The following is a 23,990-nucleotide window of genomic DNA, read 5'->3' as shown; positions in this document are numbered from 1 at the left end:
ACTGACATACTTGGATTTAAGATTTGAAACACTCTGCAATAAGTTGACAAGTCGGGAAATAGATCTTATATTGTCATGTGTTCCTCTTTATCTTGCTTTTTAAGAATTGAAAGTAAATATTGATTTCACATTAATATGCAAGTTTAATAGTTCAATTATACCACAACTGGATTCTATGAGGGCACTAAATGCAACATGTGTTTATGGGTGGAAAAGAATTTAAGTTTCATATTAAAAAGATTAGACAAGTATGAATGGTTAATGTAACACAATTAAACCCAATTACAATTTTTTTTTTTAATTACAACTTGAAAGGAATTCCAATTGCATAATGGTGTGCTCATTTGCACAGCAGGCTTTCCATTGAAAGATTTTTCTTGCATGCAAACTAATTAGCAATCTTATTCAATTATTCTACAGTATTCCTTTCTCATAAAACTGTTATATCTGAACAAGTCCAATTGCATAATCGTCTCATGATTGTTTTTTTTTTTTAATAGTTGAACCACCCCCTACAGCAGGTATGGGGTGGCAGAACCACCCCCTACGTCAGGTATGGGAGTGGTAGGGGTGGTTCGGCCACCCCCAAATGCCTGAAAGCCATCCAAAACCCATTTCTTTTTCTTTTTTTCTTCTTTTTTTGGCCTTTTGGGCGTGGCCGGACCACCCCCTTGGCCATGGGGTTGTTCGTCACCCCCTTACCGGCCATTGGGGTGGCTCCAGTCACCCCGATTTTTTTTTTTTAGTTTTTTTTAAAAAAATTTTAAAATATTTTGCTTTTTCTTTCTTTTGTATTTTTTTTAAAAAAAAATTATAATCTTAATGCCCAAAACGACGTTGTTTTGGGCTGCGTGGGTAATGTAGTTTTAGAGTCTAAAACGGTGTAGTTTTAGGGTGAGGGTATAATGGGCATAAAAATACAAACTGTTTGAGTTTAACATTTAAAACTAATGGAGGGAGGCAAAGTGAAAGCTTTTGAAAGTTCAGGGGAGCAAAGTGAGAGAATTTGAAGTTTGAGGGGAGTAAGTCAAAAATGCTAGTAGTTCAGGGGCAAAAGTGAAATTTCCCTAAAGTTAAAAGTTTTAAGAACAAAAATTTGAGACAAAGGCAAATGGTGGAAAAGCAATGTTGTGATCCCACTTTTTCATTTTAGGCTTAACCTGTCCTTGAATTATTGAAGTTTTAAGAAATGAACGCATCTTCCTTCAACGCTCCAAGACCTCTCAATTGATCACTACTCCACCTACAAACGGCCAGGCAGTTCTCTCCGACATTGCTCCGAGTATGATCAAGAGTTTGGGCTCTCTTGCTTACGCTAGATTGAACTAAGATTGTTTTGACGAAAAGTGAATTCACGAAGAGAGTAAATAATAAATAGGAAAGAAAAATATTATAATTGTTCCAAATAAACAAATAGACAAATAAGCACGTGAAAACAACATTGAACATTGGTAATTGGAAACCTTGCATGTGCTTTTCTTTCAAGTGAATGCTCAGTACTTGAAATGTTTTTATGGTTTGGTCCTTGGAGTTTGGTTCAAGTATAATGAAGATATGGCAAATGACAGGTCTTCTCAGGGATTTTAATAATATTGCGTCCGTTTGCTACCTCAAGTTCAACTAGTTTTCTTGTATTTTTGGTCGATTATTTCTTAGGAAATGGTTGTTACCATTTTATTAGTTATTGCGGATGGATTCAAGTATCCAAACTTATGACTGTTTCCATGTATGCACGTATGTTTTATTGAGAAATGCTATACATATTTTTAAGTATTTATTTTTTTGTATTCAACTTTGGTCTAATTTTTTTTTTTATTATTATTACAAAAATATGTAATCAAAAGTCAGCACCAATCAAATTATGACATGTATTATCTATAAAAAAAAATAAAAATTATAAGTATTAAAAAAAATAAAATTGTGAGTGGGGTCAAGCCACCCCTTTGGCCAAATGGAGGCGGGGATGGTTTGGCCACCACCAGGCTGAAGAGTGTTTGAATCTATATCCAAACATTGATTTTGGAGTGGTTTCGGCCATCCCTTTCAAATTGTGAAAAGCACTAGAAAATTAGTAGAGTTTCATAATGCAATAAAAAGCTCAAAGAAAAAAAAAATAGAGAAGCCAAGATGAAACAAAAAAAAAAAACCCTAGATGGAGTAGTTAAAGCAAATTCATCTCACACAGTTCATAAACCAAATTTTAGTAAATACTTATTCCCTCATTTCAGAAAAATTGAAACTTTTATATCTACATGTTGCAATGATCAGATATATCTAGCTTCTTTTTCGAAGGTAATCTTTAGTAGAAAAGCAGAACTGGATCAAGTTTGTTTGTCAAGTAAACCTTTTAAAATGAATTCTTGACAGGTACTAATTGGAAACTATTACTAACAAATGTCTTTGCTCCTTTTTGTTCCTTTGAGGTTGATCTATGGGGAATCCTGTCAATGGCTCCTCTCCTTTTGAGCAAAGGAGTACTGCTCTCTCTTTTGTAGCAATTAGCCTGTGATATATGTAACGACCCACCTCAAAAACTTGCTTAAATGAAAAACGTGACCAATGTCAAAATGGCATAACCCAACAGACTCGATTATTGCAGTGCATATGGGTGGCTCGTCTTTGATCAAGTCTATAACATACACAGCCATAAACGTAGCTTGTCTACAATTATTGGTGCTGAGCTCTCAATGTGATCAATTCCATGTTCATGACCTGTAAATGACTCTTATCTTCTCTAAATCGTGCAAATTACACTAGGCCACATTGTTGATATATTGTGGAGCTTGTACAAATCTCACAGCGAAGGGGTCTCAACTATGTAGAGTCAAAATTATATTTAGGATCTATGAAAGATGTTAGGTTCTTCAAGTTCATATATATCTTAGTTCCCCCTTGTTTCCTTGTCCAAAGTTTTCTACCAAAATTAATGAGATTTTGCATTTTGTACTCCATTTATTTTTTAATGGAAACCTTTATGTTTGTAACTATATATGGTGTGGGTGTAGCGACGAAACTAGGATGTTTATTTAAAGGGGATCGAAACATGCTTTATATATATAGATTATTATTGTAATAATGAGATAATTAAAGAGATATAATATATATATATATATATATATATATATATATATATATATATATATATATATATATATATTAACTGTGATATCAAAGCAGATGAACCAAAAGCTTAGGCTTTTGTTATCATATTGGCTTGTAGAGCAGAAACAGAACATGCTTGATTACAAAGGCTTTGCAATTTATCATATTGAACCAACATTGTGGCATTAATTCGCCTTGAATTAGAAACTTGGTCACACACCCTTATGATATTTTTATTTGAATAAGCACTTATCTACTATATTAAATATTTAATTAAAATTGGAAATTTTGAGCTTCAAAAGCTTAGGGACATGGTTTCCACTATCCAAACTTAGGAGCAGCAGGCCAAGACTCATGCTATCAAAGATTGGCTTTGAAAGCTGAAGGATGCTATGTACGACGCCGACAACTTGTTGGATGACTTCTCCACCCAACTTCTATGGCGACAAGTCATGACACGGGATAAGAAGATGGCAAAAGAGGTAAATTCATATATATGATGATGCTATGTGTGACTAAAGTATCCCCAGATCTGCATACAAATATTTATCACAAAACAAGCCACAACAAATATATATCATTTTACTTACAGTATATATATATATATATATATATATCATTTTAGGTAAATTGTATTTGTTTCGGCATAAAATAATTTTTCTTTTTAAAACTGTAAACTATTATTTGAGTTTGAGCTTCTCATTCTGAAATTAGCTAAAAGAAATGATAGTCAAATAAAAAAATAAAGACAAGACGGAATAAAAATAAATAAACAAGACTTTATGTAGTTCGGTTTATGACTTACGTCTACATGATAAAGCCACATAGGCTACATTTTGCTCTTATTTCACTTGATTGATTGTTTACAAAGATCAATCAATATCCCTACTTACAGGAAAAATAGGATAGTGAATACACTACAAATAAGGTAATCAAATCACAAAGAGTTGATATGCAGTTGCAATGATTTGACTGTAATCACAAGACCCGATTGAGCCAATGCTAAGACGTCGCCGGAATATCGCCAAGACCCGTTTAGGACTCGGCTAAGACCCCGAGATTGTCAAAGAAAACATAATTGGTAGAACAAAAAGCAATTAAAGTAGAATCAAATTTGCAAGAAATTGTGAAAGAAAAATTTAATTATACACACTCCTTTTTATTCATTCCCATCTTTTAAGAATTATCAATAAAAAGAAGCAAATTTTTTTTAAAAAAATTGGTTGTTGTTTCTACCCCACAATTATTTCACTTACTCATGAATTATGTTCACCGATTTCAAAAAATAATGAATTACAGAAAATTGAGGAGAGTAAGCAAATAGAGGAATTAAGTAATTACAGGGAAACTAGTAAGCAATTGGAGAAAATAAAAAATAAAAAGGTAAAGTTCACCTACCACCTCAAATTACTACTCAATTGACAATATCTCCTCAAATTTTGATAATGTCGCTCTAAACTACTAAAACATTGTTAATGTCTCCCCAAAGCTAGCAAAAAGATAAAAATGTGCTTATAAATTTCTCAATAAGACGAAAAAAAAAGGGACATTCAGTTTGTAACAACTCAGGAAAAAACGCTAGCCACATCTGTGCTATTACCCGAAAATGACTAGTCAATTTGAAGCATCCCTAGAATTCATTATAAAGCTCAGTTTCACCTAAAATCTAGGCAATGTGAGACTTAGCACCCATGACTATCTTTATAAACCACCCACTCTATGTGGGGCTTCTTCTCATCTTCCCAATATGGGACTAGGGTTTTACAAACTCCCCCTCTTAAATTCCTGACGTCCTCGTCAGAGCCACGTCATGTAGTGCTCCAGTACCACATGACCTGACATTACGAGGTGGCATTACTAGGTGGCTTTTTATATATATTATATTTGATTTCACATGCAAGAACAATATTAGATTTGAAGTATATATACTTCTTCTGACCTTTCTGGCAATCAGATTTGTGCAAAGCTCTAACATTTCCAGTATTGTTTCCAATCTTTCACTTCATAGGGATTTCCACTATTGTTTTCTTTTTAAATTTTTCTTGCTTTTCCATTTGAAATATAAATTCTGCAAATGGTAGCATTACATATTTGGTAAAAGACTTATAATAGATCATGGAAGTCAATCCCATCCCAAATTTTTACAAAACTTCAATATAAATTCTAATTTTCAATCATATGCCGAAACAGTTAAAGCACTGACATACATGGATTTGAGATTTGAAACACTCTGCAATAAGTTGACAAGTCGGGAAATAGATCTTATATTGTCATGTGTTCCTCTTCATCTTGCTTTTTAAGAATTGAAAGTAAATATTGATTTCACATTAATATGCAAGTTTAATAGTTCAATTATACCACAACTGGATTCTATGAGGGCACTAAATGCAACATGTGTTTATGGGTGGAAAAGAATTTAAGTTTCATATTAAAAAGATTAGACAAGTATGAATGGTTAATGTAACACAATTAAACACAATTACAATTTATTTTTTTTTTAATTTTTTTTTAATTACAACTTGAAAGGAATTCCAATTGCATAATGGTGTGCTCATTTGCACAGCAGGCTTTCCATTGAAAGATTTTTCTTGCATGCAAACTAATTAGCAGTCTTATTCAATTATTCTACAGTATTCCTTTCTCATAAAACTGTTATATCAGAACAAGTCCCATTACATAATGGTCTCATGATTTTTTTTTTTTTTTTTTTTTAGTTGAACCACCCCCTACAGCAGGTATGGGGTGGCTGAACCACCCCCTATGGCAGGTATGGGAGTGGTAGGGGTGGTTCGGCCACCCCCAAATGCCTGAAAGCCATCCAAAACCCATTTCTTATTTTTTTTTTCTTTTTTTTTTTTTGGCCTTTTGGGCCTGGCCGGACCACCCCCTTGGCCATGGGGTTGTTCGTCACCCCCATACCGGCCATAGGGGTGGCTCCAGTTACCCAATTTTTTTTTAGTTTTTATTTTTTTATTTTTTTAAATATTTTGCTTTTTCTTTCTTTTGTTTTTTTTTTTAAAAAAAAAAATTATAATTTTAATGCCTAAAACGACGTTGTTTTGGGCTGCATGGGTGATGTCTTTTTAGAGTCTAAAACGGTGTAGTTTTAGGATGAGGGTATAATGGGCATAAAAATACAAACCGTTTGAGTTTAACATTTAAAACTAATGGAGGGGGGCAAAGTGAAAGTTTTTGAAAGTTCAGAGGAGCAAAGTGAGAGAATTTGAAGTTTGAGGGGAGTAAGTCAAAAAGGCTGGTAGTTCAGGAGCAAAAGTGAAGTTTCCCTAAAGTTAAAAGTTTTAAGAACAAAAATTTGAGACAAACGCAAATGGTGGAAAAGCTATGCTGTGATCCCATTTTTTCATTTTAGGCTTAACCTGTCCTTGAATTATTGAAGTTTTAAGAAATGAACGCACTCCTTGAACCATTCACACCAATTTCAGTGGCGTGGCTTAAACGTCAAGCAAAGTAGAAATGGGATTTACTTGGAAGATCCAAATGGAATTTCTGGAAACACTTGTCTGATTGAATTCAATCTTCAAATAATACGAAATTCCACTTCACAAAGATCGAACCAATTTTAAAAAGTGTTGACTCTTTTTTGTTAGCAGATTTATAAGATACCAGCTCACCGTCCATATTAAACACCTTTGGATCCGACACGGCCACTCGGCTTTAACCGGGTTGATGTCACGTACTGCTTCTTATTTTCCAAGGAAGTGAGAAATTATAATAATAAAATGCACTCAATTGAAAGAAAAATAATTTCTTTCTTGCCAAGAAAAAAAAAAAGGAAGAATTACATTTGACACGCATAGCATAGGTGTCGGTGAATAAATTTTGCAAAAACTTTAATTTGGATAATGAAAAAACATAAAGATACCTAAGTTCACCGTCCTTATAAATATAAACCCATCGATAATCGTTGGAATACTTATACGTCAATACCAATACGGCCTGGCTGATTTGATGAGCAATGACCTACCCAATATAGCATAGATTGGAATTTCTTAACTATTGTGCTTAAATTTCAAGAAATTCGGACAAAATTTTGGAGAATTTCCATTTCATGTAAGAATTGATGAGTTTAGAGTAGGGGTGACAATTCATATTTGCGCGTCAAGTTCAAATCGTGACGAAATATGTATATAAGATTACGTAAGTTAATTTTAACCCGATTCATTTAATTAAACGGATTAAATTCCTCAATCCTAACATTAACCTCTTAATTTTGTGTTAAATACGTATCAAATTCGCGAGTCATGTCAATTAAAGTGTCACTTGGACATTTGGTCCTATAAATTACTTAATCATAATGTCCCTTGGATGAGGGATCCCTATTATTCTTCGCATAGGAAGGTAATTAATTAGATATATAACTTGAAGATTAGTGGCTTCTTTTGGTATGCAGTAAAACTTTTTATAATATTGGTGGTCAATAACCGAAAGTGCATAATATGTAATATATAATTCCTTGTTTAGGAGGTGAAGAAGAAATTAAGAGACGAAGCAAAACGTTTTAAGAGACAAACGAACATGGCGACCCTACTCAACCCTAGCTTTACTATTATCCTTCTCTATGCTTTGCCAAATCTTATCCACCAAGGCACAAATTTCCCATACATTTATTGTACCAAGTCCAATTTGTCAAATGGCAAATATTGGATATTTATTTGACTGGCTTATAGTCTCATCACATAAATGCATGGCCACATCATATCTAATGGACTCCCTATAAAGTTTGAACGTCAAGTGAACCATGCACCTCTGAATCATCAATAATATATCTCATACACCTTTGCATCATCAATAATTCCCTCAAGGTCGGTTTACTTGACTCACCACCCACAACCCACAAATGGCTGAAATAGTTCTCTACGACACTGCTGGGAGCATCATTAGGAGTTTGGGCTCTCTTGCCCTCCAAGAGATTGGAGTGTTATGGGGTTTCAAAGATGAGCTTCGAAAGCTCGGGGACACTGTTTCCACCATCCAAGCTGTGCTTTTGGACTCGGAGGAGAAGCAGGCCCATAACCATGCGATCAAAGATTGGCTTCGAAAGCTGAAGGATGCCATGTACGACGCCGACGACTTGCTGGATGACTACTCCACTCAACTTTTACGCCGACAAGTGATGACACAGGATAAGATGGCAAAACAGGTAAATTCTTCATTAATGTGCATATGATATTGTCTGTGACTAAAGCATTCCCAGACCTGCATACAAAAATTTATCACAACACAAGCCAAAGCAAATATATATTATTTTACGTAGTTTAAAGTTCTCAACAACATTTCCAAAGAACAAATCAACAACAACAACAATTTGTTCATTATAATGTAAAACCCAACTATTCAACAGTACGGAAATTCTAATCTCAATATAATTTCATCATAAAGTGCATATATATATATATATATATATATATATATTCACTTAAATTGACATGCATTTTGAAGTGGCAAAGAGTACAAGTTATCTCGGTAGTCAATATTGAACTAAAAGTTAGGCGACAACTATTAAAACCTAAACAGTAAGGGTTAGTTAAATTATCCCTATACTAGGCACGTAAATCATGATTAAAATTCGTTCCTAAGTTACTTGACCTTTCCAACCTTCCCTCTATTATTAGAGATGTTTTATTCTTGGAAATAAGTTAAAAGCTTAACCCGAAAGTTTCTTTTCTCTTCTCTTTATAAAAAAATATTTTTAATGTTTATTTCTTTTTTGTACCTTGGTCCGAACATAAAGTATTCTTTTTCCTTAAAATGTATCATATTCTAGGAGCTCATTCTATTAATATTTTCATAACTTTTGAATAAATAAACGAAAGTAGGGTTAATCTTGAAATTTCACTAAAAAAGTGGTTTAGTTTTCTTCCAAAAATCTCAAAATTGTTTTTATTGGGGCTTGGGAAAGAAATGGCTCATTTGAACCTCCTCCTAACTAGGTAAACCAGATAAGGCCCACAACTCACTAAATGGACCTAAATTAGAACACTACGCTTTGGTCACTTGGCCCATTGGCCCACAACACATATATCTAAGGTTTTTAACTTGACGAAATTTGGATGAAATACCACCTAAACATGCCATGGACTGAAAGTTTAATTTCCAGATTTAACCCAAAGCAACAACACATATATATGGCTCTTCTTGATGCCATATATGAGAAATTACTTATTTTCTTGATATAGTCTTAACACCGCTTGAGGGTTACGTATGTTTAGAGTTTTTTAACACTCAAATGATTCATTGAAAAGAGGTTTTTTGCTATAAAAGTTTCTGGTTTTAGGCTTTAGGTATTAGATCGAGCCTATGTCTATTTCATGAATTATAAACGTCATTTTTAAAGGACAATATTTTCTTCCAAAAAGATCAACACATCTTGTACACATAGACTTAAATAGCTTTCTGGTTATAAACTATCATCTTACAAAATTATGAATGAAATATTAAATTATGCCCATCATTAGGGATAAGACTATGCTATGGATTAGTCCATTAGGCTAAGAAATTAATTATCTCTTATAATCTCTTTTAGGGTTTTTGATCCAATTTTTATTAAGTTCACTAGGGTCAATAACATTGGTTTATATATTGTCTAAAGCCCAAGACATTGGGCCAAAACTCGTACCAACTTATATCAAATATGGGGTGTTACAGTAACAACGTTTTCATGTATCATTTTGACATATATAGATGCTTTTATATTCCATTCTTTTGTCTGTTTTCTTTATCCTTACAGCTGCTATAAATAGAGTCTTACCTAAAACAGTCTCATTTGTAAGAGTACTAACCATATGCAAAAAATGTACGGTTAATTAAGTTGCGACATCTTTCCAAGGAGCAAATGGCGTCTGGAAGAAGTCACATAAATTATCGGCCCCCATTATAAACCCAACTATTCAATGGTAGGGAAATCCTAAAACTATCACAGTGAATGGATTGAAATGGGTGGTTGTAAATAAAGCAACCAAAAACCAAAAAAAAAAAAAAAAAAAAAAAAAGCTATGACTTAAACTTACAACAATTACAAACATGACCTTCATATTTTCCTTAGTTACACATATAGCCCAAAAAATGTTTAACTTTTTGAAATGGACCATACTAAATATTTGGGAGTATTACAGGTACGCATCTTCTTTTCCAAATCGAACCAACTTGTCTATGGCTTTAAAATGGGTCATAGGATCAAGGCAGTTAGGACGAGACTGGATGAAATCGCAACTGATAGGATCAAATTTGGCTTCAATGAGCACACCACAGCGACACAGTTTGAGCATATGAAAAGACAAGATACACACTCATTTGTACGTGGGGAAGATGTCATTGGGAGAGAGGATGATAAGGAGTCTGTTAAAAAGCTGTTATTCGATCCCAATATGGTTGAGAATAATGTTTCCATAATTCCCATAGTTGGGATTGGTGGACAAGGAAAGACCACGCTTGCGCAGTATGTGTACAACGACGAGGAGGTTCAAACACATTTTGACCTGAGGATGTGGGCATGTATCTCTGATCCTTTTGACGTGAAAACTATCATTGTAAAGCTCATAGAATCTGCGACTAAGGAGAGACCTAAAAGCCTTGAGATGGATTCATTGCAAAGTGAGCTTCGAGCAAAAATTGATGGGAAGCGATATTTACTTGTTTTAGACGATGTGTGAAATGAGAATCGTGGTACATGGTCCAACTTGGAAAAGCTGTTAGTGGGTGGCCTAAGAGGAAGCAAAGTTTTGATTACTACACGTAGCGAAAAGGTTGCAGAGATTACAGGTACAGTTTCACCATATCCTTTGAGAGGTTTATCTGAAAATAATTCTTGGAATTTATTTAAGACAATGGCATTTAAAGATGGGGAAGAGCCAAATAATCCAAAGCTAGTAGAGATTGGAAGGGAGATCATTCAAAAGTGTGCACAAGTTCCTCTTGCTATAAAAAGCATTGGGAGTCTATTATATTTCAAAAATTCAGAAGATGATTGGTTGTACTTTAAAAACCATGAACTTTACAAAATAACTCAAGAAGAAAATGATATTTTTCCAATACTTAAGTTGAGTTATGATCATCTCCCATCACACTTGAAGCAATGTTTTGCCTTTTGTTCGTTGTTTCCAAAAGATTATGAAATTGAAATGGAGGTGTTGATTCAGTTATGGATAGCTCAAGGCTTTCTTCATTCATCATAAGGAAATAGACATCTTCAAGATATTGGTCGCGAATATTTTATGGATTTGCTTTGGAGGTCGTTTTTCCAAGACGTACAAAGAGATATAGTTGGTGAAATAGAAAAGTACAAAATGCATGACCTTATTCACGATCTTGCACAGTCAGTAGCAGGTGAGGAGTGCACAATTTTATATCCAGATAGAGAAAAAGTAGTTGGAAGAACTCTTCATGTGGCATTTCATTCTTCAGATTCATTACTAGATATTCCTGCTCTTTTGCCTAAGCCTAACAAAATGAGAACACTTCTTCTACGCATTCCAACACTTCCAAGACTTGATGATGTGCTTAACTTGACCAATGCAGTACTTGAGTTGAATAAGCCAGTCTCTAATACACTTATTTCAAGTTTTAAATGCTTGCGTGCTTTGAATTTGAGTCAGTCAAGTATTCAAAAAGTGCCAAATTCCATTGGCAAGTTAAAGCATTTAAGATTTCTAGATTTGTCTAGGAATAAAGATATCAAACTGCTCCCTGCTTCTATAACTAAATTGCAGAATTTGCAAACACTAAGACTTGACTATTGTCTTAAACTTAAAGAATTGCCAGAAGAGACTAGAAACTTAATCAGCCTTAGGCATCTTGGGCTAGATGGGTGTAATAGCTTGATGCATATGCCTCATGGACTTGGAAAGTTGACCGCTCTCCAAACACTGTCCCTATACATTTTAGGGAAGAAAAAAAGTTCTCTCTCCAAGCCAATGGGTGGGCTAGGAGACCTGGATGGTTTAGATGAGTTGAGAGGAGACTTATGGATCAAGGGTTTAGAGCACTCGAGATCTTCTCCATTAGAAGCAAAGGATGCAAACATGAAGAGGAAGCGACATCTTCAATGGCTGATATTAGAGTGGGACCCAGAATCTAGTGATGAATGTGATAAGGCAATTGCAAAAGATGAACAACTGTTGCAAAACCTTCGGCCGCACCTAAATTTGAAATCATTATCTATATTTCGGTATGCAGGTGTGACGTTATCTAGTTGGGTGTCCTCGCTCTCAAATTTGACTAATATTGAAATAATGAATTGTAAGTGGCTTCAACATATCCCACCACTGGACCGATTCCCTTTTATGCAACGTCTTTATCTTAAAAACTTGAGTGAGCTAGAGTACATAAGCAATGATGGTAGTGACGTGTCCTCTTATCCCCTCAAAAGTCTCACACTTATTGATTTGCCAAAGTTCAGGGGATGGCGAAAGACGAGGGAAACAGATCATCTTCCATCATTCCCTTCATTTCCTTCCCTTTTTCATTTATCTATCAAGAATTGCCCTATGAGGTCCCTAACAACACCCTCCTCTTCCTCTCCCCTTTTCGTTCTTTCTAAATTGAAGTATCTTTATCTTATGGGATTAGAGGAACTTGAATATCTGCCACTAGAGTGGCTTCAAAACCTCACTTCTCTTGAGACCCTGGGGATTTTTGATTGTCATAAAATGAGAATATCAATTTCTCCACTCTTTCAACATCTCACCTCAGTTGAAAATTTGTGTATTCATAGCTGCAAAGAACTTATCAGCAATGAGAATGAAGATGGCGCACATGGCCTTGGACCTACAAGATTTGGTAATATATCTATCGTAGACATTCCAAATTTGGTTTCTCTCCCAAGCGAGCTTAGAGATGTTACCACTCTGCAAGGGATTCAAATTATGGATTGCCCTACTTTGGTGTCTTTACCAGAGTGGATAGGCAATCTCACTTCACTTCAGGAGCTTGGAGTTGTAAATTGTCCGAATTTAATGTCATTGCCCGAAGGTATGCGGCGCCTCACCTCTTTACGTCGTTTGACAATTGCGGAGTGTCCTTGCTTGGAGGAAAGATGTGAACAAGGAACTGGAGAGGATTGGCCAAAGATTGCTCATGTCCCAAACTTTCAAAATGGCGGCGATGGTAATCGTAAAGAATGGTTAGCAAGCATAATTCGCCAAGCTCTTGAGGTTTTTAAGTCACCAATTAGACAATAATTTTTTTCTTCTTATTGTTCCTCTTTATTTTACTCTATCAAGCTTTTGAAATATATCTTATTTGATTTCATATGCAGGAACAAAGTAAGGTTATAAAGACGCTTCTTCAAACCTCGCCGACAATTTAAAGTATTTTTTCCTATCCTTCACTTCAATGGCATTTCTAGTATTGTTTTCTCTTTTATTTTTTAATTACTTCTTTCGTTTCCATTTGAAATTTAAATTCTACAAACGATAGCATCACGTAATAGATGAGGGAATTCAATCCCATCCTAAATTTTCACAAAAATTTATTATAAATTTGCATTACTGTGTTAGGATTTTCTCAGTGTAAAATTTAGATTCTGTTTAACGAATGAATAAAATTTACATTTTTATTATTTTCATTGAAAATTTTTGGGTTATTGTTGAATTTATTATTTTGTTTTTTGATCGAAAGCAGCAATTCATGAAATGGGTTGTGGGAATCATGTGGATATTTCTACAATCTGTTTGGATAAGACAAATTCATTTCTTCAAAGAGACTTGGTATAATTGAGTTTCTCTCTTTTATCTGATGATGGAATTGTATTAGTGATACGTATACCAATGTTAAAATGTCAAATGCTATTCCTTCTTCCTTATTTCACTTGCAGAAGCAATTGAAGCAATTGAAGCATTTTTTACTTATGATTTTAGAGAATTTCTAATTTATCGGATTTCATATGCAGAAACGAGTGAAGTACAGACATACATGGATTTAAGATTTGGAGCCAACTCAAAACTTTTTCAATCTGCAGCAAAGAATTAAGTTGAGAAGTTGGGAATTTGAGATGGAAAAATTAAGAAAAATCTATATTATTCCTGGAATATCATCTTAAGGATTGGTCTTTTAATTATCTTCTCAAAGATCATAAGGTGCTGAAAGCTGAAGCAGTAGATATTAGACTTGGAGTGGATCAGGAGGCGTTTGTGAAAAGGGTGCTACATGTCAATTGCCAAAAAAGAGACAATTCCTTTTATACGTGCTGGCTTGTAACTTTTATTTGTCTTTGCCCCTGGTCCCTTGTTCCATTTCCTCCTGCCTTGGAATTGTGTCCTTTTCACTTAACTCACTCCTTCCTTGATCGAAAAACTATCATTTCACAACAGAGGCCAAGAAGGGAGCTTTAAAATGAAGCTCTTCTTTTTTTCCCTTTTGAAGGAAACCCTGGGAAAGAGGTGGGGAGCTGGGAGTTGGGCTCAAGAGTTGTTTGGGTAATTTCCCGGACTTCTATATGATTTTTAAAATGTGTTTGATGGCTTTGTTTGGATTAGAAGCACGATCTTGATATTTAAATCTGGACATGCACAACTAGTGTTTGAATATTAGGAGTTATTATCCATTTTGTTAATGTAGAATATTTGGGTATCTCATGATTATGGGGTAGATTTAAGATTTATTTTTGTACTCTGAATGCATGATACCTTATGTCCCTTGATGAGATAATATGTATTTGAAATCCATTTATATTTTTATGCCTTCCTCTGTTATTTGATGAACAAGAAAAATGGGAACAGCTTTGTGATTTTGAATGGAGTATGTGATAGTTACATAATTTTGATAAAAACTGACATAAATTGCAGGTCTGTCAGCTTGAGCAACAACTGTTTGATCATGTTTTCCCATCTTCGTCAGAGGATGTTTCAAGTATGCTCTCTCTCTCTCTCTCTCTCTATGTTTAAAAATCCTCCGTTTAAATGCCAGTGATCGGTATTGGATAAAAGACTTATGATAGACCAAGGAAGTCAAACCCAACCCAAATTTTCATAGAAACTCAAATAAATTTTTACATAACTCTTAGTATTCTCATAATCAAATGTATATTTAGAGAGATTCTTTTTATTATTATTGTTACTGGAGTCATTGTTGATCAATTGATTTTACCTTTTTACTGTTTTCATTGGAAAATTTTGAGTTATTGTTGAGTTTATTATTTGGTTTTTTAATGGTCAGCAGGGACTTGCATAAAAAATCATCAATTGATGAAGTGGATGTGAGAATCATTGGGGGATTTCTACAATATTCTGGGATATGTCAGCCTCACTTGTACTCAAAACAATAGAAACTATACAGAGCACTTTCATGATGAGGAAGATTGGGTGAGTAAATTGTGCAAGCATGCTAAGCCTGTGAAATGGGACATTCAATTAACCATATTATTTTGAATTTTTAAATACTATTCTGCCTACAATTTGTTGAGCAACTTTTATCAGCATTCAGAACTTAAAAGACATGATCAAAAATCCTAGCTGTCATTAAATGCCACCTAACAAGAATTTTGCATTTTCAGGTTTCTTTCACTTGCTTGAAAGCAGTTTAATCCCAAAAGGCAGTGAGAATGCATGCTTGTCTTCAAGTGAAATCGGTTGTTGTGCTGACTGGAATTGAAGATCATGTTAGCCAACCACTCTGTTTATGTGTCTCCTTTTTTTTTTTTTTTTTTTTTTTTTTTTTTTTTTTTTTACTGTGAGTCCATTTTGTGGTAGGTGACCTGGACAATAAGCAAGTTTACCCCATGTGATCAATATGATATTGGTTCTCTCCTTTGCCTGTTGCTTAGAACTGGCTAAGCTATTGATTCTTGTTACTGACTTGTTTATTGCCTGTACATTCATACATCTCTAACTTACAGGCTTGTTAAACTTCGATGCTTTTATAAGCACTTGGATGGATAGTTACACTTTTATTTTTTGTAACAGAGTTAGGTGCACATTTTGTGTTCAATCGATGTATGATTGGTTAGATATAGTACTCAATGTGTGTACACAGGAGTTTTAAGGTCCATAATAACTGATGGAAACAGAGTGCTATAGATGGTTGCCATTCTTCTTGTCTTTTCTCTCTAATTTCTATAATCTAAATTTAGTGATTATTTTTACTGTGGTTTTACTAGGAAAAGTGAATTCCTACCTTCTTCTCCTTTTATCAATTTTCTCCCTCAACCTTGGTTCTTTGGCAGAACAAAGATGTAAGTGATGCAATTCAGAAGGTTGCTGCAAATCAGTAATTTCCTCCCATTCCATTAACAGCTAGGTGTGTTGTGCCTTCACTGCATTTTTTAAAACATTGTCTTTTGGTGAATGTGTTCTTCATGAGAAGCCGGCCGGTAGGAAACTTGTATCTGGGTTAAAAGCAGAACCCTGGTCAGATTCACACACATGCACACAGTTGATGTTAGTTTTGCTAATTTTGCAACAATGGGTTGTTGGTTTTACAGGAGATTATGTTATAGAAAATGAATTTATATCAAAAGAAATTGATGAACAAAGGGAATGGTTTTTTAGGAAATTTTCGAAATTAAAAAGAAATAAAATTAGAAATGATTATTATAAAATATATGAATGAAATTAATGAGAATGTTAATTTTTTTTGAATGGTTGGCGAAAGTTAAAATTGCTAATAGAATAAAATTAGACAAATTGAAGTCTGATAAGAAAAAAATAATTGGTAGAACAAAAAGCAATTAAAGTAGAATCAAATTTGCAAGAAATTGTCAAAGAAAAATTTAATTATACACACTCCTTTTTATTCATTCCCATCTTTAAGAATTATCAATAAAAAGAAGCAAATTTAAAAAATTTGGGTGTTGTTTCTACCCCCACAATTATTTCACCTACTCATGAATTATGTTCACCGATTTCAGAAATTAATTTAGAGAAAATTGAGGAGAATGAGGATTTAGAGAAAATTGAAGAGAGTAAGCAACTAGTAGCTACAGGGAATTAAGTAATTCGGAGACAGGGAAACTAGTTAGCAATTGGAAAAAATTGAAGATCACATTATATTTTAGAAGGATTTGAGATTGGCCACACATAAAGAAGACGTTGTTAGCACTTTAATGAGAAATGATACAGTTTTTTTGGGTATTCTTTTGATGTTCTCCTAATCATACGTGGATATTGTTTTTTAAAAAAGTAAGGAAAAAAATTAACTCCATCAGTCCCTCATATATATATATATATATATATATTTAAAAATAATAATATTCACGTAAGATTAAAAGAACCAATGGAACCGTAGTATTTCTCGCACATGAATTATAACTAAATATTTTGTATGAAATTTTGACAAATATTTAACCAGGAAATTTGAATATTGAAGTTTTAATTTTGATTATGGATGCTTTAATTATTTGAGAAAATTGAGTTGACTTTCGTATATCAATCTAAATTGTTATATTTGAGATGGTATAAAGATACTTCCTTTCTAAAAAGAGATATGATAATAGGCACCAATATATAGGTTTTAATTATTTAACTTTTACTTAAAAAACTTAAAAGTTTAAAAAATTAAAAAACGGAGACAAACGCACATGCCACACCTATCAATAATTAAAGCAAACACGTCTTCCTACGGGCTTCAGCGCTCCTACACCTTTGATTGAGATGTGCTACCAACGAGTTCTCTTCAATATTCTCCCAAAGTATCAAGCTACCTCTTAAATTATTAAAATTTATTTTCTCAACGGTAAAAATATCTTTAGTAAAATAAAAACAAAAAATTTTAGAAAAAATTAAAACTAAAAATTATATTTAAAAAAAAAAAAAAAAAAAAAAAAAAACAAGGTGGCTAAATTTAAAAATATAAAAGAAAATAACAACTAAAAAATTATTTTTTTTAATTAATTATTTTTTTTGAATTTATAAGAATATTTTTGTCTTGTTGAAAAATTTGTAGGTTAATTTTTATATTTTTCCTAGTCTTGAGAAGACATTGATAATTTTTTAGTAGTTTGAAAAAGACATTGTCTAAAGTTTAAAAGAAACATTAGATGACCTAAATTGATATATTTTAGATGGTCACTACAAGAAATCAGATCTTTAGAGCATCTCCAGCAGCATTAAGTATTTTACCTAGTGAAAAAAATACAATTCTTTACTTTAGCTATTGTTTTTTCACTACACACTCCGATTGATTATCTATTTCATTCTCTACTTGCTTTAAAATATTATTTCTCATTCTTTTTTTTATTATATTATTGCTAATACTTAATTAAAGAGAAAAACAAACATGTATATAGAAATCATTCATAAAAACAAAAATAAATACATATGAGGAACATTCATCTCACATGCAGGTACTAATTCTTAAAATTAATAACATAAATAAATTTTTTCATCCAACTGCAATTGATTTGTTTTCATCTATGTGTTTCCATGAAATAAATTTTTTCCGCATTCAATTTTTTCATCTAACTGTGTGATGAAATTTTATGACCGAGAGAGATAAATTTTGTGTTTGAAAGAGAGACGTAACAAATGTGAAGAGGTGTTCAGAAGAAATAAAAGATGTTGGGTGAAAAAAAAAAAAAATAAAGAAACAATAAACAAAATAAAAATAAATAATATTTTATTCATCTAGTGTGCTACAGTGAATAGCTCCAAATTGCTATTCACTGTATCAATGTAGCTATTCTAGCTAATGGCAAGCTACTCTGTTGGAGCTAAAAACAGAAGAAGCAATAATAGCTAAATATAGCTAATATTAGTCTTTTAGCTAAGCTGTTGGAGATGCTCTTAGGGGTGACCTCATTTGGACACTAAAAGTCCCAAAGTGGATGATGTTGATCAATAGCATCGATTGTTGGACACTAAAGGGTTAGACATTGATGGTCCGGCACTGATGATCAACTATTGGTCATTAGTGTCGACTCCACTATGTCGACGCTAAAAGTCTTGTATTTTGTCCGCCATATCAAGCTAGGACGGAAGCTGGACTGGACGCTAGTTCTCCACTATCAGTGTCCACTCAAAGTGGATGCTAATAGTTGCACTATTAGCGTTCAAATTAAAGTGGACACTGATGGTGCTAATAGTTGCACTATTAGCGTCGAAATTAAAGTGGACGCTGATATGCAAATGGTGCACCATCAGCGTCGAAACTAAAGTGGACGCTAATGGTGAAGTGGAGGCTGATAGTCTTAAAAAAATAAAAAATAAAGCAACCAGCAGCACCCATATGAAAGTGGATGCTGATGGTTTTAGTAGACGTTAATGGTCCCAAAAACTAAAAAAAAAAAGCAACCATTAGCGTCCAAACGAAAGTGGATGATGATGGTTGCACTATTAAGTGGACGCTAATAATCCCAAAAATTAAGAAAATAAAGCAACCATCAGCATCCAAACGAAGGCGAACGCTGATGGTTGACAAATGTCTCCAAGTGCTAGAAAGAAGAGGAGAGGAGGCTACATCCCCAAACTTATCAGTTCCAGGTGGAGGCCCAATACTTAATTATTTTCAAAGAGGTGAATACTCGCCAAGGTGGAGATTGTTGGAACAAGTGGCTCATATTCTACTACTGGCCCATTGGATGTAATTAGTTTATGTGGGCCTGGAGAAAAATAAGTTGTGGGGGGTATTTTAGGGTTTTCCAAAATCCTTACAATTAGGGTTTTCCTATAAATATGTTAGGTTGTAATCTTAAATCATTAAATAGTAAAATATAGCCGCACTCTCTCCTGTGGACGTAAGCACATTGCTGAACCACGTAAATCTGTGTCTTGACTCTCTCTTGATCTCTCATTTTAATTCCATATTATTCATCATTGTTGTGCACGATAACAACACTTTCCTTCTTGCAACGATTGGTATATGCACAATTATATTTTACTAGTGGGTGTTTGGACTGTATTGCTTTCTCTTGTATTGTGTTTTTAATGAAGATTTTAACTTCAGAAAATGAAGATGCAGGGTTATCATGCATACCATAGTAAGAGAAGGAGGATTCTATCTTGGAGCCTAGAAGGCCGGCCAAAATTGAGAAGGCTGCCATTTTGAGTGATGCTATGTGAGTGGTGACCCAGTTACAAAGTGAAGCCCAGAAGCTAAATGAATCAAATGAGGATTTCAAAATGAAGATTAAATAATTGAAGGTGGGATTTTTTTCAGAGTAACAACTTTCTTTTATATGTTTGGAGGATGTAGTTCATTTAGAAATTGCTGCTTCATCTGCATTTCCCTTTCTTGTGCAGGCTAAGAAGAATAAGCTTTGTGATGAGAAGCAGAGGCTCAAGGCAGACACAGAGAAGTTTGATTTGAAGTATAGATGCTTCTTCAGACCCTTACGACAATCAAATATGTGCAAAGCTCTAACATTTTCAGTATTGTTTCCAATCTTTCACTTTATTGGGATTTCCGGTATTGTTTTCTTTTTTAAATTTTTTCTTGCATTTCTGTTTGAAATATAAATTCTGTAAACGGTAGCATTATGTAAAAGACTTATAATAGATCAGGGAAGTCAATCCCATCCAAAATTTTTACAAAACTTCAATATAAATTTTGCACTACTCTGTTACGATTTTGTCAATGTCAAATGTACATCATATTGCACAATTTGGGAATGCTCTTTTCATTATAATTGCTGTTGGAGCCTAACTGCAAGTAGTTCCATCAATGGATGGAATTTACACTTTTATTATTTTCATTGGAAATTTTGAGTTATTGTTGAATTTATTATTTGGTCTTTTTGATTGAAAGCAGCAATTCATGAAATTGGTTATGGGAATCAGGTGGAGATTTCTACAATCTGTTTGGATATGACAATCTCACTTCTTCCAAGTGACTAATTTTGACTGGTTATACCCACTTATTTCTAAGAAGGAAGAGACAAACAAGAGACTTGGTATAACTTTCTCTCTTTTTTCTAATAGTGGAATTTATTTCAGAATATGCTGCATCTTTGAGTTCTTCAGGCATAGAATATAGAATTACCTATACCAGTGTTAAAATGTCAATGATATTTTGGGGAATTTCTGATTTTCACTCTAAGGGTTTTGATATTTTGGAGAATTTCTGATTTTCAATCATATGCTGAAACAGTTAAAGCACTGACATACATGGATTTAAGATTTGAAGCACTCTGCAATAAGTTGACAAGTCGGGAAATAGATCTTATATTGTCCTGTGTTCCTCTTCATCTTGCTTTTTAAGAATTGAAAGTAAATATTGATTTCACATTAATATGCAAGTTCAATTCTACCACAACTGGATTCTTTGAGGGCACTAAATGCAACATGTGTTTATTGGATTTTGTTGAGTTTAAACACATGGGTGGAAAAGAATTTAAGTTTCATATTAAAAAGATTAGACAAGTTTGAATGGTTAATGTAACACAATTAAACCCAATTACAATAAATTTGTTTTTTTTTGTTTTTAATTGCAACTTGAAAGGAATTCCAATTGCATAATGGTGTGCTCATCTGCACAGCAGGCTTTGCATTGAAAGATTTTTCTTGCATGCAAACTAATTGGCAGTCTTACTCAATTATTCTACTGTATGTCTTTCTCATTTTCCTTGTTGTGCCATGGCTGAGGCTTATTCAGTAGAAAGTATAATTTGTAATACATTGGGAATCAGAGTTTTCATGGCTATGATCTGGTTAGCTCAACCAACTTCAATTTCATGTGTTTTCTGTAACTATACAGGTTTGAACTGAAGTTTGTGATTTTGTCGTGCAGCTTGATGTTGATATTGAAACTCAGATACAAGTGAAGGAAGATGGACATAAGAGGAGGTTCGCTACTTGTGATTAAGTTGTCTTTTAGCATTGTAATTTGTTGTTCATTTTTATGTTTCTCTTGTGGTTCTACCTTCGCAGGATCCAACCTGTTGGGTTGTCATATTCTGAATGAAGTTTGATACTTGTTTGCAAAGAATTGTTGCATTGATCTATCATCTTATTACGTATTGTTCTCTCCAATTTGCAGCTTACTTTGTATAGAGACAGCAGATAGGCCTGGATTACTGGTAGAAATCATCAAAATTATTGCTGATATCAACGTTGATGTGGAATCAACAGAGATTAACGCAGAAGTATGCTCTCTCTCTCTCTCTCTCTCTGTGTTTAAATTGTACCAAATCATCCTTGAGCTATAAAAATCCCCTATTTAAATTGTGTGCTTCAAGATTTGATTTATGGTTCGTAGTTGCATTTTGTGAGGCTTTTGGAACAGATGCTAGTGACTCGATCCCTTCTAGCTACCTTGAAAACGACTAGTTATCAATAATGTTTAGTAAAAAAGCAAAACTAGATCAAGCTTGTTTGTTAAGTAAACCTTCTCCTATGCAATGTATTTTTAAATTTTTAAAATGAGCATATATTTCCCATTGCTGTTTTGTGACATGGTAATCTTGGCAACACATAAGAGCATATGGTTGTGCATTTTCAGTATAATGTAGTTTCCTTGTGCATATCTTGTTTTCATATATGATATGCTGCCCAACTTCTTAAATGAATTCTTGATAGGTACTATGAAACTGTTAACAAATGTCCGTGCTCCTTTTTGTTTTATTCAAGTTAATGTACGGGAAGATCCTGTCACTGGTTTCTATCTCTCTGAGCTAAGGAGTAATTAGCGTGTGATATCAGTAACAACCCACCTTAACAACTTGTTTGGATAACAGTCATGGCTAATGCCATAATCCCAATAGACCCGATGATTGTAGTGCATCTGTGGCCCATCTTTGATCAAGTCTATAATATACTCAACCATCAACACAGCTTGCCTGCAATGATTGGTGTTGAGATTTCAAGTATCCATCTTCTGATGCATGTGATCAAATTGTTAGAATATTTCAATAATAGATTTATTCTTTCTCCATAGCATGCATAAATAAAATCTAACAATGACATACCTCCAATATTCCCATGACTAAACAAATGACTATGTTAGTCTACACAATAGGAATAAATACAATACAAATTTCATGCTCATCACCGGTAAATGACTGTCTTCTCAAAATCGTGCAAATTACATTGAGCCATGTTGTTGATGTATTGTGGAGCTTGTACAAATCTCATAGGGAAGGGTCCCAACCGTAATCATTTAGGATATGTGAAAAAAGGCGAGGTTCTTCGGGTTCATATCTTAGTTTCGCTTTGTTATCTTGTCTAAAGTTTTTTGCCGAAATGAAAGTGAACTCATCATAAATTTCTGGGACATGCCAAAAGAATAATTTTAGTCATTGGAGTTAAATAGGGCTAGAATTGGATGCCACGGGGAAATGAAAATGGACACGTTAGATGTGTTGGACTTCTTTCGAATCTAATCTCAAGCAGCGCCCAAATAAATATGCATGCATGGTTGATTTTTTATGATTTGTTTGTCATTTTTTCGAAGGTCGTTGGTTCTATTTTGAATTTGAAATTTAATCAATAATTTAATATTGAACACTTTTGTTATGAACTTGTCTCCCAAATACATCAGGTAAAATAAAAACTTTGTAACAGAAATCACTCAACAACATTCCTCACAAAGAATTTATCTAATTATTGTTATGTTATGCCTAAAGCATCATCATTATGAAGCTGAAACCCATATTAGGATGTGTTAGAACATGATTAAATGATTAAATTTATCTGTTCTTATCAACTTAAACTTTGAGATAATGATGTAGCGTGATTTAGTAGGCTGCAGCGAAAAACAACAATAAAGCAGCGAATAACTAATTCCAGATCTTGAGTCTATCAATGATCTAAGAATTCTTCTAAAAACAATAGATACTCTCTAAAGTTTTAAGGAAAAGAGGAATAAACTCAACTATGAGTATTCTCATTAATTAAAATCAATAATAATCAACAATTGTTTTCTCTGGAGGCTATAAGCATATATTTATAGCCCGAAACCCTAAACATAATAAAATATGACATAAATACCCCCCAAACCTTAAA

General features: G+C 33.6%; 1 long non-coding RNA gene and 1 pseudogene across 1 annotated transcript; both read left to right on the top strand.

Annotated features, from left to right (window-relative positions):
* Positions 1 to 7,940: 7,940 nt before the first annotated feature.
* Positions 7,941 to 15,708, top strand: LOC132181630 (putative disease resistance protein RGA3; annotated as a pseudogene).
* Positions 15,709 to 20,798: 5,090 nt separating this feature from the next.
* Positions 20,799 to 22,165, top strand: LOC148585230 (uncharacterized). Its single transcript, XR_015912064.1, has 3 exons — positions 20,799 to 20,941; positions 21,778 to 21,833; positions 22,027 to 22,165. It is a non-coding gene; the product is annotated as an uncharacterized LOC148585230 (long non-coding RNA).
* The last annotated feature ends 1,825 nt before the right edge of the window (positions 22,166 to 23,990 follow it).

The sequence above is a fragment of the Corylus avellana genome, chromosome 5 (assembly GCF_965113065.1).
Source record: "Corylus avellana chromosome 5, dhCorAvel1.hap1.2, whole genome shotgun sequence".
Classification (NCBI taxonomy): domain Eukaryota; kingdom Viridiplantae; phylum Streptophyta; class Magnoliopsida; order Fagales; family Betulaceae; genus Corylus; species Corylus avellana.
This window is presented reverse-complemented; position numbering and strand designations above follow the sequence as displayed.